This window comes from Bos javanicus, chromosome 12 (genome assembly GCF_032452875.1).
Source record: "Bos javanicus breed banteng chromosome 12, ARS-OSU_banteng_1.0, whole genome shotgun sequence".
Classification (NCBI taxonomy): domain Eukaryota; kingdom Metazoa; phylum Chordata; class Mammalia; order Artiodactyla; family Bovidae; genus Bos; species Bos javanicus.
The window spans coordinates 23,692,081-23,706,523 of record NC_083879.1 but is presented as its reverse complement, the minus strand read 5'-3'; the positions used below and the strand labels follow the sequence as shown (position 1 = coordinate 23,706,523).

At 37.2% G+C, this 14,443-nt stretch overlaps 1 long non-coding RNA gene across 1 annotated transcript; it reads left to right on the top strand.

The window, feature by feature from the left end:
* Positions 1–4,480: 4,480 nt before the first annotated feature.
* On the top strand, positions 4,481–11,102 carry LOC133258299 (uncharacterized). The gene is made up of 2 exons (XR_009739915.1): positions 4,481–8,090; positions 9,994–11,102. It is a non-coding gene; the product is annotated as an uncharacterized LOC133258299 (long non-coding RNA).
* Positions 11,103–14,443: the final 3,341 nt, after the last annotated feature.

The window sequence follows — 14,443 nt, the reverse complement described above, 5'->3', positions numbered from 1 at the left end:
TATCTTCTGAGCAAAATAAGGTTTAAAGGGAATTCAGTTACAACACCAGTTGCCCTCACTTCCCCGGAGAAGCCTCATAGTATGTAAATATCTCAGGCCTTAGCAACATTTCTTAATTAGCTGTTTATAGACCTGCATCTTCCTGTGTCTAGCATATGACAGGAGCACAGGGTCCTTGTGATTGCACTCTATACCCAGTGTGGTTCTTGGCACATAGAAAGAGATAAAAATTTGTTGAATTGCTTGTGGTCAAATCAACCCAAATTTTGGTAATTAACTTGGAGCAGTTGCTTCTCATCTTAGTATGAGCCCCAGAAATTTCTGTCAAGCAGGGGGAAAAAGTTGCTTTTAACAAGTATGGCAAGTTTGTCAATATGTATGAGTCTTTGCAATTCAGTGAGAGAAAAAGTACTCATTGAGGAATAAAAATTCATAAAATAGGAATTCAAATGGCTCATGTGTTTTTAAACATTATCAAACTCACTAGAAATCAAAGAACCAAATAATATATATATATATATATATATAAGTATACTATATATATATAGGGTAGTATAAGATGCTATTTCATCCATTGAAATATAATGGATTAAAATTAATAGATGATATCTGAGTTGACAAAAGATGCAAGGCATAGACCCTCTTATACAGAGGGGGCATAAATATAAAGTGATTTGATCTTCTGGAGGACCACTCCTAATATTCTCAAAAGTCTTAAATAGATCATTTTACCTGGTGATCTCCATTACTAGGGAATTATTCAATGCAAGTAATCAGAGATGTGAACAAAGGTTTCTGCACAAGAATATTCATCATAGCATTATTTATAAAAGCAGAAAACAAAAAAGAAATAATCTCAATGTTAAATAATAGAGATTTAGGTATAAAGTATATTATGTAAAAATATAGTAATACCATTGGGAAAATTAGTGATATTTATGTGTAATATTTAATTAAAATTATATTTTTATATTAAATTAAATACTAAACTAAGTAAAAATAGGGTATAAGATTTTGTGTGTGTATATACATATATACACTGATTGTTATAGACATGCTTATATTCTAACAGTGGTTAGGTGATTTTAATTTTTTAATATTGTCTAAATATTAAGTTTTAACAGTTATTGTTATCTCTTATTCAATACCAAAAGAATATAAGTTATTGAGAATATGTTAAGATTTTGGAGATCCTAAATATTTAGTATATTCTCTTTAAATTTCAGGAAGAAAGTGCCAGAGGCAATCTCCTTTCTTCTACTTTCTTGCACAGTTTCTAATGTTTCAGTTGCTTGCTGAGTACCACTACTACTACTACTACTACTACTACTAAGTTGCTTCAGTCGTGTCCGACTCTGTGCGACCCCACAGACGGCAGCCCACCAGGCTTCCCTGTCCCTGGGATTCTCCAGGCAAGAACACTGGAGTGGGTTGCCATTTCCTTCCAATGCATGAAAGTGAAAAGGGAAAGTGAAGTCGCTCAGTCGTGTCCAACTCTTAGCGACCCCATGACTGCAGCCTACCAGGCTCCTCCATCCATGGGATTTTCTAGGCAAAAGTACTGGAGTGGGGGAGTATTACTCAGCCATTAAAAAGAATACATTTGAGTCAGTTCTAATGAGATGGATGAAACTGGAACCTATTATACAGAGTGAAGTAAGCCAGAAAGAAAAACACCAATACAGTATACTAATGCATATATATGGAATTTAGAAAGATGGAAACAATAACCCTGTGTACGAGACAGCAAAAGAGACACCGATGTATAGATCAGTCTTATGGACTCTGTGGGAGAGGGAGAGGGTGGGGAGATTTGGGAGAATAGCATTGAAACATGTATAATATCATGTATGAAACGAGTCGCCAGTCCAGGTTCGATGCACAGTACTGGATGCTTGGGGCTGGTGCACTGGGACGACCCAGAGGGAGGGGAGGGGAGGGAGGAGGGAGGAGGGTTCAGGATGGGGAACGCGGGTATACCTGTGGCGGATTCATTTCGATATTTGGCAAAACTAATACAATATTGTAAAGTTTAAAAAAAAAAAAAAAGTACTGGAGTGGGGTGCCATTGCCTTCTCCACTGAGTACCACATCAGCTAGTAATTTTTCTTTACTATGTCAGAACCTACTTCTAGATGCATTTTTTAAATCCTTTTTAATTCTTATGTATCTCTAGCTATGGCCCTACAGATGAGACTCTTCTCTGTAATGTCTAAGGAAAATATTTCTTAACACTAGTTGTTCACAGAATGACAACAGAAGTAAAATCTTTACTTTGATCTGGACCAAACTTCAAGAAAATTGGTTGAGCATGTATGGTATTAAAAAGGCTCTGTCTATAAACATTTTTCTTAGCTTAAGTGAAGAATCAAGCTCTGTATCTTTGACCTTTGAAATGGGCTCATGCTGCCAAAAATGTTATTAGTGTTTCAGATAGGAGACAGCTTTGAGTAGCAGTAAGTCCATGATCAGGAAATTTTATCAGATATTTATACTTGTGGATGTATGCATGCATGCTCAGTTAGTTAGTCGTGTCCCATCTCTTTGCAGTCCCATAGACTGTAGCCCACCAGATTCCTCTGTCCACCTGATTCTCCAGGCAAGAAGACTGAAGTGCGTTGCCATTTCCTCTTCCAGGGGATCTTCCCTACCCAGGGATGATACCTGCATCCTCTGCATTGGCAGGTAGATTCTTTACCACAGAGCCACCTGGGAAGCCCCATATGTATGTATAGTGAAAGTCGCTCAGTCCTGTCTGACTCTTTGCGACCCCATGGATTGTAGCCTGCCAGGTTCCTCTGTCCATGGAATTCTCCAGGCAGTTCCACAATTCTACTGCGGTTCCCTTCTCTAGGGGATCTTCCCAACCCAGAGATCAAATTGAGGTCTCCTGCATTGCAGGCAGATTCTTTACCAGCTGAGCTACCAGGGAAGCCTATATGTATGTATACATACCTATAAATCATGGAAATATATGTCTGCCTATCAAGACATTAGAAATCTTTGAATAGTTTTAGCTATGTATTCTCTTTGTATATTGAATTTCCAAATAAATCCTTCACATTAAAGTCCATATCCTGGAACTAATCAGCAAACAGTTAGAAAAGTGGAAAGTTAAAAGGAGTCCATTTTGTCCTATCTCTATAGTGATTCACAATGAAAGGAGAGAACATCTGACTGTCTGAGCTTTTGTAGTAAGGCACATTTTTATTCAGGTGTGCTTGATAAAAGCAGTTAAAAATTGGCACGACTGTGAATCTTTTCTTTCAGGTTTTATTGACAGATTGCGATGGCTTTATCTTTTTACTAAAGGGGAATTGTCATAATGTTTATCAGTTTTGTGCATATTGTGAATTGCTTTATCTTGATTTTACATTATTCGCACATGCATTTTATAGATTAATAAAAATCAATTTTCTTTTGTAAAGAATAGTCTTCATTCTAAATATTGATTTCTCCTTTACAATTTTACTGAGTTCAGTTGAGCCAAGTTGTCTCTATTTTGATTATATGTTTTATTTTTGGCCAGTTATGACGCAGCTGCCTTTAAAACTTGGAAAACAATCCTTGCTACCAGGTCAGTGTCACTTGTTAGGCTGGAGATGTCATCCTAGATCCTTATATGGAGAAGGAATGTTGCATAATTGAAAAACAGGTTTGGAGTCAAATCGTAGGTTACTTTGTTTCTTCCTAAGTCAAATAAAATGTTTAAATGATGACACCAAGCATGAAGCAGCACTTGTGGAAGTAGCTGGAAGGGCACTCAGTAAAAGTTAGCTGACTTCTTTGTCCTGCATTGCCTCTCCTCGCCCCATCCTCTTCACAAGATGAACGAGAATTGTTTTTTATTGTCTTGTAAAAACAATTTAAAAAATTGGACATTTATATTCTCATTTAAGAACATGTAAATGTCTTTCATTCCTTTACCATCTGTACTCCCATAAATCCTCTGAATCACACATTAGATTTCCTGCGATGCTATTTTTTGTTTCCCTGGGTAAGTAAATGATTACTTTATTCCTTCTTCTTTCTCCTATTTGATTTTTTTAAAATGTTGGCTCTGTTCTCAGGATCTAAGAAAACTACGTATTACCAGTTATGGTAGAAATATATTTATCTACAAAATAGGTTTGCTTGCAACAATGAAGCTTATTTTTCTTCATTAATAGGAGGGGTAGAGGAACAAGAAAGACCTCTAAGAAGCAAAGCTACAACATCATTTCTTATTACATTATATATAGGACTCCTGGATGGGAAATTTGGCAACTAAATTTCTAAATAAATATATATACATATATATATAATATGATACCATATTTTGCTTTTAATTATTCTGTCATGAAGCCATTGATTAAGAATTTTTCTAAATTATTATATAATTCATTCATTCTTCTACTAGCTAGTTTACTAATCCCTACTAATAAGCAACACTTTATTTATTAAATCATTTTGTGACACTGCTATATATATATTCCTGTTTTAAATTGAAAATAATAAAAAGCTATTTATATTAACTATTCTCTAAGATGCAAAGCCTACACAATTATGAACTTATGAGTATGAAAAATGTGTATTGTTATCATTTATATTCTGAATTTCTAGCAAGTACTCAGCAAATATCTATTAAACTAGTACCTAAATGAATGTGTAAAACAGGGGCACCAGAACTACCCCTGTGATACATTTGCAGAGTAACTAGAGGCTGAACACTGTAGATTATATCTTAAAGTGAAAGTGAAGTGGCTCAGTTGTGTCCGACTCTTTGTGACCCTGTGGACTGAGGCCCACCAGGCTCCTCTGTCCATGGGATTCTCCAGGTAAGAATACTGGAGTGGGTTTGCCATTTCCTTTAACTGATGAGTTAGAGCAATTGAAGAAAATATAATGAAGAGGTAAACTTAAATGTATCTTTAAATCTGCATTTAAAAGTTCAGCTTATATATTTGAAATGAATTCTACTAGATTCTGTATCTTTTTTTTTTTTTTTTTTGGTTTATTTTGCCCTTTTTCATCTTTCTGCTCTGTAAAAAGTTATGTACTTGAATTACAAATAAGAATGCATTTTTCAGTATCCAAAGAGAGGATCATTATACCACCGTCATAGAAAGATGACACGTACAACCTTTCAGAAGTAAAAGAAAAAAAGCTAAATTAATCCAGGATAATCATTGTTCCTAGTGTTTCATCTTGGACAATCTGTTTAATTAACTATATTTCCAAGTAATGATGAAACTAGTGAATAGCCATATCTTATTTTCCCTCTGTGAAAAATTCTTTTTCATCGTTACATGAGCAATAGCAATGAACAGCAGTTATCCCAAATACAGGTGAGGAGGGAAGCACCTTACTTTGCACAGTTTCTTAGGAGAAAAGTAGATCTCTCCTGGAATGAACCGTTAAAATTTGCTCTGGTTGGACCTATATGTAAGAGTTCTGTTATTGTGTGGATTTTAGAATTTTTTGTATCATAAGGTTACAGGGGTTTTTTGATTTATGGTATTATAAAAGTGTATTGTATCATGAAGTTCTGCTGTTGTCATTCAGTCACTAAGTCATGTCCTACTCTTTGTGACCCCATGAACTGCACCACGCCAGACTTCCCTGTCCCTCACTATCTCCAGAAATTTGCTCAAACTCATGTCTATTCAGTCAGTGATGAAGTTTTAGTTTGTTGTATCGTGAGTTATAGACTTTTGTTACATCATTGATTTGCAGAGTTTTATTATGTCATGGAATTATAGAAGTTTGTAGTATTGTGGAGTTATAGAAATTTTTAATGTCATGGAGTTAGAGAATGTTGGAGGTAGAGAAATCGTCTAGTCCAAACCCTTCATTCTGGAGCAGGGGAGCTGAGAGCCCTGCCTCCCAGTAGGATAGCTGGCAAAACCAGGGTCACACAACGAGTTGGAAATATGTCAGAATTTGTCAGTTTTTGTTTTTTTCTCCTACATAAGAATCTTATATTTTATTTAAATTTTTATCTTTGTTTGTAAAACCAGAACCAGCTTATATGTTTCTATATTAGGAACTTAATTCTGTTGTTTTAAGGCTTATTTTCAGTTTCCAAAAAAACTAAATCCCAAAGATCTCTGCCTTTTTCTTATTAATGTTTTTACAAAGTTAATAATCTGCATATGACATCTTTGTTCAATCTACTTCAGTACTTGCATAATTTTAATTAGCATTCTGTCTATAGAAGGCATTTAAATAGTACATAAATTAATTAAGGAATAAAAAATGATAAAAGATAGTCAATTTAATTTGAAGGAACCATGAATTAAATGTTATTTGAAACCTGAAATGAGTTGTCAGTTTAGTATTAAATCTCTGAGTTTCCTGACATGTAAGAATAGAGAAAAAGTATTGAATAGCTAAATTCCCTTTTCCTCATAAAGTACATGTTTAATCAATGTTTAATATAAAACTGGTATATTCATATATCCCTATCTTGAGAAAAAAACTTTTGTAGCAATTATTTTAGTGAAAAATCTCTCTTATGAATCTTTGATTTAAAAAAATAAGTAGTATCTTTGGGCTTCCCTGATGGCTCAGCGGGTAAAGAATCCTCCTGCAGTGCAGGAGACATGAGTTCAGTCCCTGGGTCTGGAAGCTCCCCTGGAGAAGGAAATCGCAACCCACTCCAGTATTCTTGCCTGGCGAATCCCTTGGACAGAGGCGCCTAGTGAGCTACAGTCCAAAGTATCACAAAGAGTCCGACAGGACTGTAGCCATTACAAAGAAACTAAGCAAGCACAAGCAATATCTTTAACAATGGCATAGCCATAAAAAAGAAAAAAAAAACACAAATCAAATAACTTCCCCTTTTAAAAAAGAGAGCGTTAACCTTGCATCATAACTCAATGAAATTCTTCTTCCCCTTCCTACATGGTCCCATGATCTCATGAATGCAGCAATTCAAATCACAGGATATGAATCTGGACATTTTATACATTCAATGAGTGGGACAAATTTTTTGCAGTCAAATCAAAGATGATTTCTCTGATGAATGCCATCAGTGCCTATTTGCTATTTTATTGATTATGAAGAGCTTCTTTTATTTCATAAGCAGTTTGCAGGCCATGAAACTCTGTTTCATGAAAAATGGAGTCCAACCACAGATGCACTGCTTTGGTAGGGATAAGACCAAAGGAGTAGCTCTAATTAATTCCGGAATTTTCTTCCCAGATGGACTTTGATTCTTCTGAAGCACTCAGAGAAATGTGTAATCAAAACCCCAGAGTTCTGTTATTGTGGCATAAAACATTCTCGCCCCAAAATGTTCAAGGGTATTTGTTGTGAGTTAACAGCCTTGATAAAAAGGAAAATCAACAGGACCACAAAAGAATATCTGAATTACATCTGTGATATACCTGAATCGGTTATCTGAAAAATAAAGCTCATAAAAATGTTCAAAACCTGCCTTTAGATATGATTAACGCAAACTGTCCATGAAATGTTGGAAAATATTAATTAAATGCAAAGACTGTGGTTCTATTATATTTTGTGTTAATAGTTATTAACTCTAACAATTGTTAACTCTAACAATTGTTGACAAGAATCTTCTTGTATATATTTCTACTTAGGAAAAAAGATTATCACTGTTAAAAAAAAGCATCAGCAGTGCTTCTGATTTCTACTACAATCAAATTGCTACTGTGAAATGCTATGCAATTCATGATAAGAACTTACATTTGTATATTACTTTGGAATGCTTTTATATATATTATCTTGATAAATCCCAAAAAGCACTCTATGAATAAGATATTTGCATATCACAAATAAGACTGTTAGGGCTCAAAGTAATTAAATATCATTAGTTGAGATTAAGATTGACTGAAAAAGAAACTCAAAATGTGTTGGCCTAAATAAGATAAAATTTCTTTCTTTCTTAAACCTTTATGTTTATCTTTTTCTCTCAGGTCCAGGGCTGCAATCGTGACCCACGGGAGCAGGACCCAAGATCCTTTTATTTTATTACTCTACAATATAAGGCTTTCAGACCCAAGGTCACTTCATGGTCAAAGAAGGCTGCCGAAAGTCTGGGAATTATGATCACATTCTAGTAAGAAGGAAAAACCATGTAAGGGAAGGTTAGTTTCTGGAAATAATACACCCCTTCTGGTGACAGGATCACATGCAACCACACCTGGCTGAAAAGGGACCTAGGGAATCTTATTCTGGGCTCCATTTGTCTAGTTGAAAATGGGGGATTCCATTAATATAAAAACAAGAACAAATCCCTATGGAGAATCAACTTTCAGTCTCTGCTATAGTTTGCACTTCATAGCTGGTAAGTAACAAAACTGGGATTGGAATTCAGGCTTTCTTGTTTCTTACCTCATAGTCAAACTGCATGTGGTCATATAAAGTGAAGTCACTCAGTCATGTCTGACTCTTTGCGACCCCATGGACTGTAGCCTACCAGGCTCTGAGGAGCCTCCCAGTCCATGGAATTTTCCAGGCAAGAGTACTGGAGTGGGTTTCCAGGCTCTAGGTACATGGGCTTTTGCAGTTGCAGCACACAGGCTTAATAGTTGTGGCTCTCCAGCTGTAGAGCACAGGCTCGGTAGTTGTGGCACACAGGCCCAGTGGCTCCATAGCAGAAGGAATCCCCCAGACCAGAGATCAAGCACATGTCCGCTTCACTGGCAGCAGATTCTTATACACTGTATCACCGGGAAGTCCTTGAATTTTCTTTTAAGTGGGTTGCCATTCCCTTCTCAAGATCTTCCCAACCCAGAGATCAAACCCACATCTACTGCATTAGCAGACGGATTCTTTACCACTGAGATACCAGCAAACAGTTGTAAAATGCATGTTTTCATCTATTCCATGCAAAATTTTAGGTCAAGATTCATTTAGTTTCAGTGACTGAATAAATACCATTTAGAGGGTTTACCAAGGATGAATAAGTCTACAATTCTACAGTGATAGAAGAATTTACATCTTGTGGTTGGTATGGCCCTCCTTTGAGATGAATCATAGAAATTATGAATAATTTTGCCAAAAATTGGGGCTCATAATTCAGAATTAGAACTCTCAACTTCTCTGAGAAGGCTACATGATTTCTTGAATATTTTTATGTTTATATAAAATATTGATGTTAAAATAGGTTTAAAAGTTTGCTCAGTGATTGGCTGAAAATAGAAGTATATTCAACAGAATTTCAGCACTTACATACAGAAATGACCTACACTTGGCATTATACCTTCAGGCCCAAATTCCATAAACGTCCTGAAGATGTGAGAAAACAAAACAGAAATTGTTGAAGGAAGTAAAACGTTTAATAAATGAAAAGAGGGGAAGAGACTGCCTTATTTTGTTGCTGTTAGCTGAGTAGAGAAATTTAAAATGGGTAAAAAGCCTGAGGGGCTTCCCTGGTGGCTCAGATGGTAAAACAATCTGCCTGCAATGCAAGAGACCAGAGTTCAATCCCTGAGTCCAGAAGGTCCCCTGGAGAAGGGAATGGCAAGCCACTTCACTATTCTTGCCTGGAGAATCCCATGCACAGAGGAGCCTGGTGGGGCTACAGTCCATGTGGTCGCAAAGAGTCAGACATGACTGAGTGACTAAGGATACACAAAAAGCCTGAGCATTTGTGTTTGGAGACATAAAAGAAACTATAATAAAGAAGTAAATTATTTCTCTTGGTTCAAAGAGTTACAAATGCAATTCATACCAAACTGTGAAACAGTTCTGAAAGTTTAGACTTTTTTAATTACAGCAGTGATCTTCATATTGTAGGGTACACCAGAATCACCTAGAGGGTTTATTAAAACACAGATGACTGGTTCTCAGTCCCATAGTTTCTAATTCAGTGGAAAAGTCTGAAAGAGATGGGAATACCAGACTACCTTACCCGCCACTTGAGAAACCTGTATGCAGGTCAGGAAACAACAGTTAGAACTGGACATGGAACAGACTGGTTCCAAATAGGAAAAGGAGTTCGTCAAGGCTGTATATTGTCACCCTGCTTATTTAACTTCTATGCAGAGTACATCATGAGAAACGCTGGGCTGGAGGAAGCACAAGCTGGAATCAAGTTTGCCGGGAGAAATATCAATAACCTCAGATATGCAGATGACACTACCCTTATGGCAGAAAGTGAAGAGGAACTAAAGAGCCTCTTGATGAACATGAAAGAGGAGAGTGAAAAAGTTGGCTTCAAGCTCAACATTCAGAAAACAAAGATCATGGCATCTGGTGCCATCACTTCATGGGAAATAGATGGGGAAACAGTGGAAATAATGGCTGACTTTATATTTTTGGGCTCCAAAATCACTGCAGATGGTGACTGCAGCCATGAAATTAAAAGACGCTTGCTCCTTGGAAGGAAAGTTATGACCAACCTAGACAGCATATTAAAAAGCAGAGACATTACTTTGTCAGCAAAGGTCCATCTGTCAAGGCTATGGTTTTTCCAGTAGTCATGCATGGATGTGAGAGTTGGACTATAAAGAAAGCTAAGAACCGAAGAATTGATGCTTTTGAACTGTGGTGTTGGAGAAGACTCTTGAGAGTCCCTTGGACTGCAAGGAGATCCAACCAGTCCATTTTAAAGCAGATCAGTCCTGGGTGTTCATTGGAAGGACTGATGTTGAAGCTGAAACTCCAATACTTTGGCCACCTGATGCAAAGAGCTGATTCATTTGAGTACCCTGATGCTGGGAAAGATTGAGGGCAGGAGGAGAAGGGGATGACAGAGAATGAGATGGTTGAAAGGCATCACCGACTCAATGGACATGGGTTTAGGTAGACTCCTGCAGTTGGTGATGGACAGGGAGGCCTGGTGTGCAATGGTTCATGGGGTCAAAAAGAGTCGGACACTACTGAGCAACTGAACTGAGATCTGCAGTAAGGCTTGAAATCTGAATTTCTTCCAAGTTCCCAGGTGATGTAAATGCTACTGGTCTGAGGACTGCATTTTTAAGACCACTGCAATATGGAATAACTATTGGGGGGAAACAATTGAAATCGCATATAGGAACAGATAGAATAAAATTCTATATAGTGTTTTCAGTTCTAAAGAAAATGAACTGGCCTTTATTGACAAAGTTGGTAGATGTTTTCATTACCAGTAAATGCAATTTTCTGAAATATGACCATTCGAGAAAGATTCACTACAACTCTATGACCAGATAGTGCAGACTTTAGCTTATTTGAAGGAGAAACAAAGATATGTTAAGATTGTTCACCATCTGGGAGAAAGTGGATGTTTATGGCAACTCCACGTCTCTGGCACAACACCAAATTACATGTGGGAAAAGACAGCACACAATTTATCCAGATGTTTAGTTTGTAACTTGCCATATGGCCAAACATTCAGAAACAGTGGTTTCAAGTAAATTAACCATCTGGATATTTGACTGAGTTTCTTACATTCTAATCTAATAATTTTAGATAGTGTAGACTCAAACTTGTCCTTAGAGCAATTGACAGATTAAGAAGTCACCCCCCTCCCATGTGTCTATCCACTGCTGGGTTTTTTTTTTTTTTTTCTATTTAATTATTTGGCTGTGTCTTATTTTAGGGCTTTTTAAATTCAGGATTTTTAGTTGCAGCATGTGGGATCTAGTTCCTTGATTAGTGATCAAACCCAGGCCCCTGCAGTGGGAGCTTGGAGTGTTAGCCACTGGACCACCAGGAAGTCTTATCCACTGCTGTTTTTCCAACATATAGCATCTATATCACATTGATCCCAGATGCACTTCTGTGTCTTTGAGGCTGGTCATCTACAAGTCATTATTTCAATTGTCATCTCACTGTGCTTTAGTTGTTTAAATTTTTGCAGTGAGAAATCCATGAAGCCACTTAATAGGAACTTTTCCCTTTAATGATTCCATCATGGTTACGATGTTTTCAAAGAAGGGACTTCATGACTATGTACAATACTAGGTGACCACACTTTCTTTTGGACAAAACCTCAGAATATCCAGTATACCTAATTTACACATGTATGTAAACAGTCACATTTGAGACAGCATTTTCACTATTCAAGCTGTTTCAATAAAAATAAAATAGAAGAAATGTTTTAAATGTTGTGTGTGTACATAGTCTGATTAGTTAATATAAAACATATCTATACTACATAGTTAATATAAAACATATCTATGCTACATATATGTGTGTGTGTGTGTGTGTATGTGTGTTTCTATGTAGCCTCTATCTAGTGTTTTACCTGAAAGAAAATACAAAAATTCTAGCTTGGGCGAATAGTATGCGCACATGCACAAAGAAAGTTTCCACATTAATTTATTTTCTTATTGATGTACAACATTTTTTTGCATTATACTTTGGGGATTAAATAATTTAATTTTAAAGCCTCTAATTATTTCCAGTTAGATGCCTGATAACGTGGTGCTTCAAAGAAAGTTTCTTAGATAGTGCCACAAATGGATAGGAACTATTAGCTTTAAAAGCATCTATGAGATAAAAGCTTTATGCTGTATAATGCATGAATGCTAATGAAAATGAAAACTTCAAAGGCAATAAGGTTAAGAACTGACCCCTAAAGTCTAGTTTAGTTCATGTAAAAGAACACTCCTTCAGAGAAAAGGGAGAAAATAGGCAAGTTTTTCTGTGCCAGATATCAAGCTGTTCCATCATATAGTGAAATAATCGCTAAAGTATGAGAATCCGTGATTGACTATGAAGGGCAGGACTGGAGATGACTAAGGTATGCTGTGGTCCTGGAAAGATGGATGTTCAATATCCAAGGAGCCACTGGATCGGAAGTAGAACCATGGTCACATTAATATGAACAGTAAGACCACAAATCTCAATGCACTGAAACTCAAGTGACGAACAGGAAGTCCAGTGATTTCCAGAAATGCCCAGGATAACTAATTACATATGAGATCCATGTAGTAAGTACAAATCTAAGTCCACAACTCGGCCAGGACTTGTGAACCAAGTTTGTCTGTAGATTGAGGAAAAGCCAGCTGGCCAGTGCGGCTGACTCAACACTTGACGGGTACACTCACACCAGAATTCACTTCAGGGATCAGCCCTGGGAACTGACAACAAAGGTGATCGAAGACGAGTAAAAGAAGTACAGATGGAACACAGGAATTGGAAAGTGATATATTGGAAGGGGGCTTTCCAGGTGGAGCTAGAGGTAAAGAACCCACCTCCAATGCAGGAGACATAAGGGAAGCAAGTTACATCCCTGGGTGAAGATCCCCTGGAGGAGGATATGGCAGCCCACTCCAGTATTCTTGCCTGGGAGAATCCCATGGACAGAGGAGGCTGGCGGGCTACGATCCATGGGGTCACAAAGAGTCGGAAGGACTGAAGCGACTTAGTACACATGGAAAGGTTGGAAGGACTCAGAGTCCAAAAGGGAGGAAGTGTCACCCAGAGATCAGGAAGTTGCTCTCACGACTAGGCTGAAGCTCAGGAATCCATATTTCCCACTGATTGGCTGCAGGTTCTGCCACTGAGGCAGAGCAGGGACTGCTACTGGTGCTGCTGAAGTTACTGAAACTGTAACTCCTGATACCCGTTGCTGATATCATCCCTGCCTCTGAGCAGGCGCGATTCTACCTACTGAAACTGATGGAGTTTTCTGATGCCCTCAGTCATTTACACTCGTCTGCTATTTCTCCCTATGGAACAGGATAACATGTTACTTCCCTTCATATTTTAATCCTTTAACTGTGATCCCCACTGATAGAAGCTACTCAAAATCCAGCTGCTTAGCGAGGCTTGGAATTGTGGTCTCCAATCTTTCAGATCTTTGGAATACAAAGAAAACAGGAGCTGAGTAGCCAGGGACCATATGTGGGAACAGTGTACCCTGTTGTCTTCTCAGCATTCGCAAACCGTTTCCTTTTGTCTTCTCAGCATTCACAAACCCTTATCCGTATTTCAGTGCCAAATGGCAAAAATAGCAATGACACCATGACTCAACTAGCCTTGATGAGATTAAAGAAAAGCACATTCTTCCCAGAAAGGGATGATCCAAGTCCTTCCAGTCACCACATTTTTATCTAAGTAATACTTCCTTTTTTAGTTCTTTCAACTGCCTTGGTATTTTATACCCTGAAGATTTCATTCTAATATTAATCACCACCAGTACGCTTTAAATAAAGGAATAGGAAAAAGAGATGGAGGAAATATTAGGAAACACAAGCCCTATGAACACTTCAGTACTTTGTCCTCTGTACCCATTGTTATGCATCTCTGAGATCAGTGTGTAAACCATCTTTTTTCTAACCATTATAATATCATAAGCGTTTCCCCATATCATTAAACATCCCTTGTAAACAATCTTTTTAGTGACTGCATTTTATTGTCATATAGCCATAACATTCTTTACTAATCAAAACTCTATTATGGAAATGTGCTTGCAATTGCTATTATTAATACATTTTTAAATGCATTTTAATCAGTTTCTTAGCCTCTCAAAATAGCATTATTCTGTAAAAAATATACTTTTTAA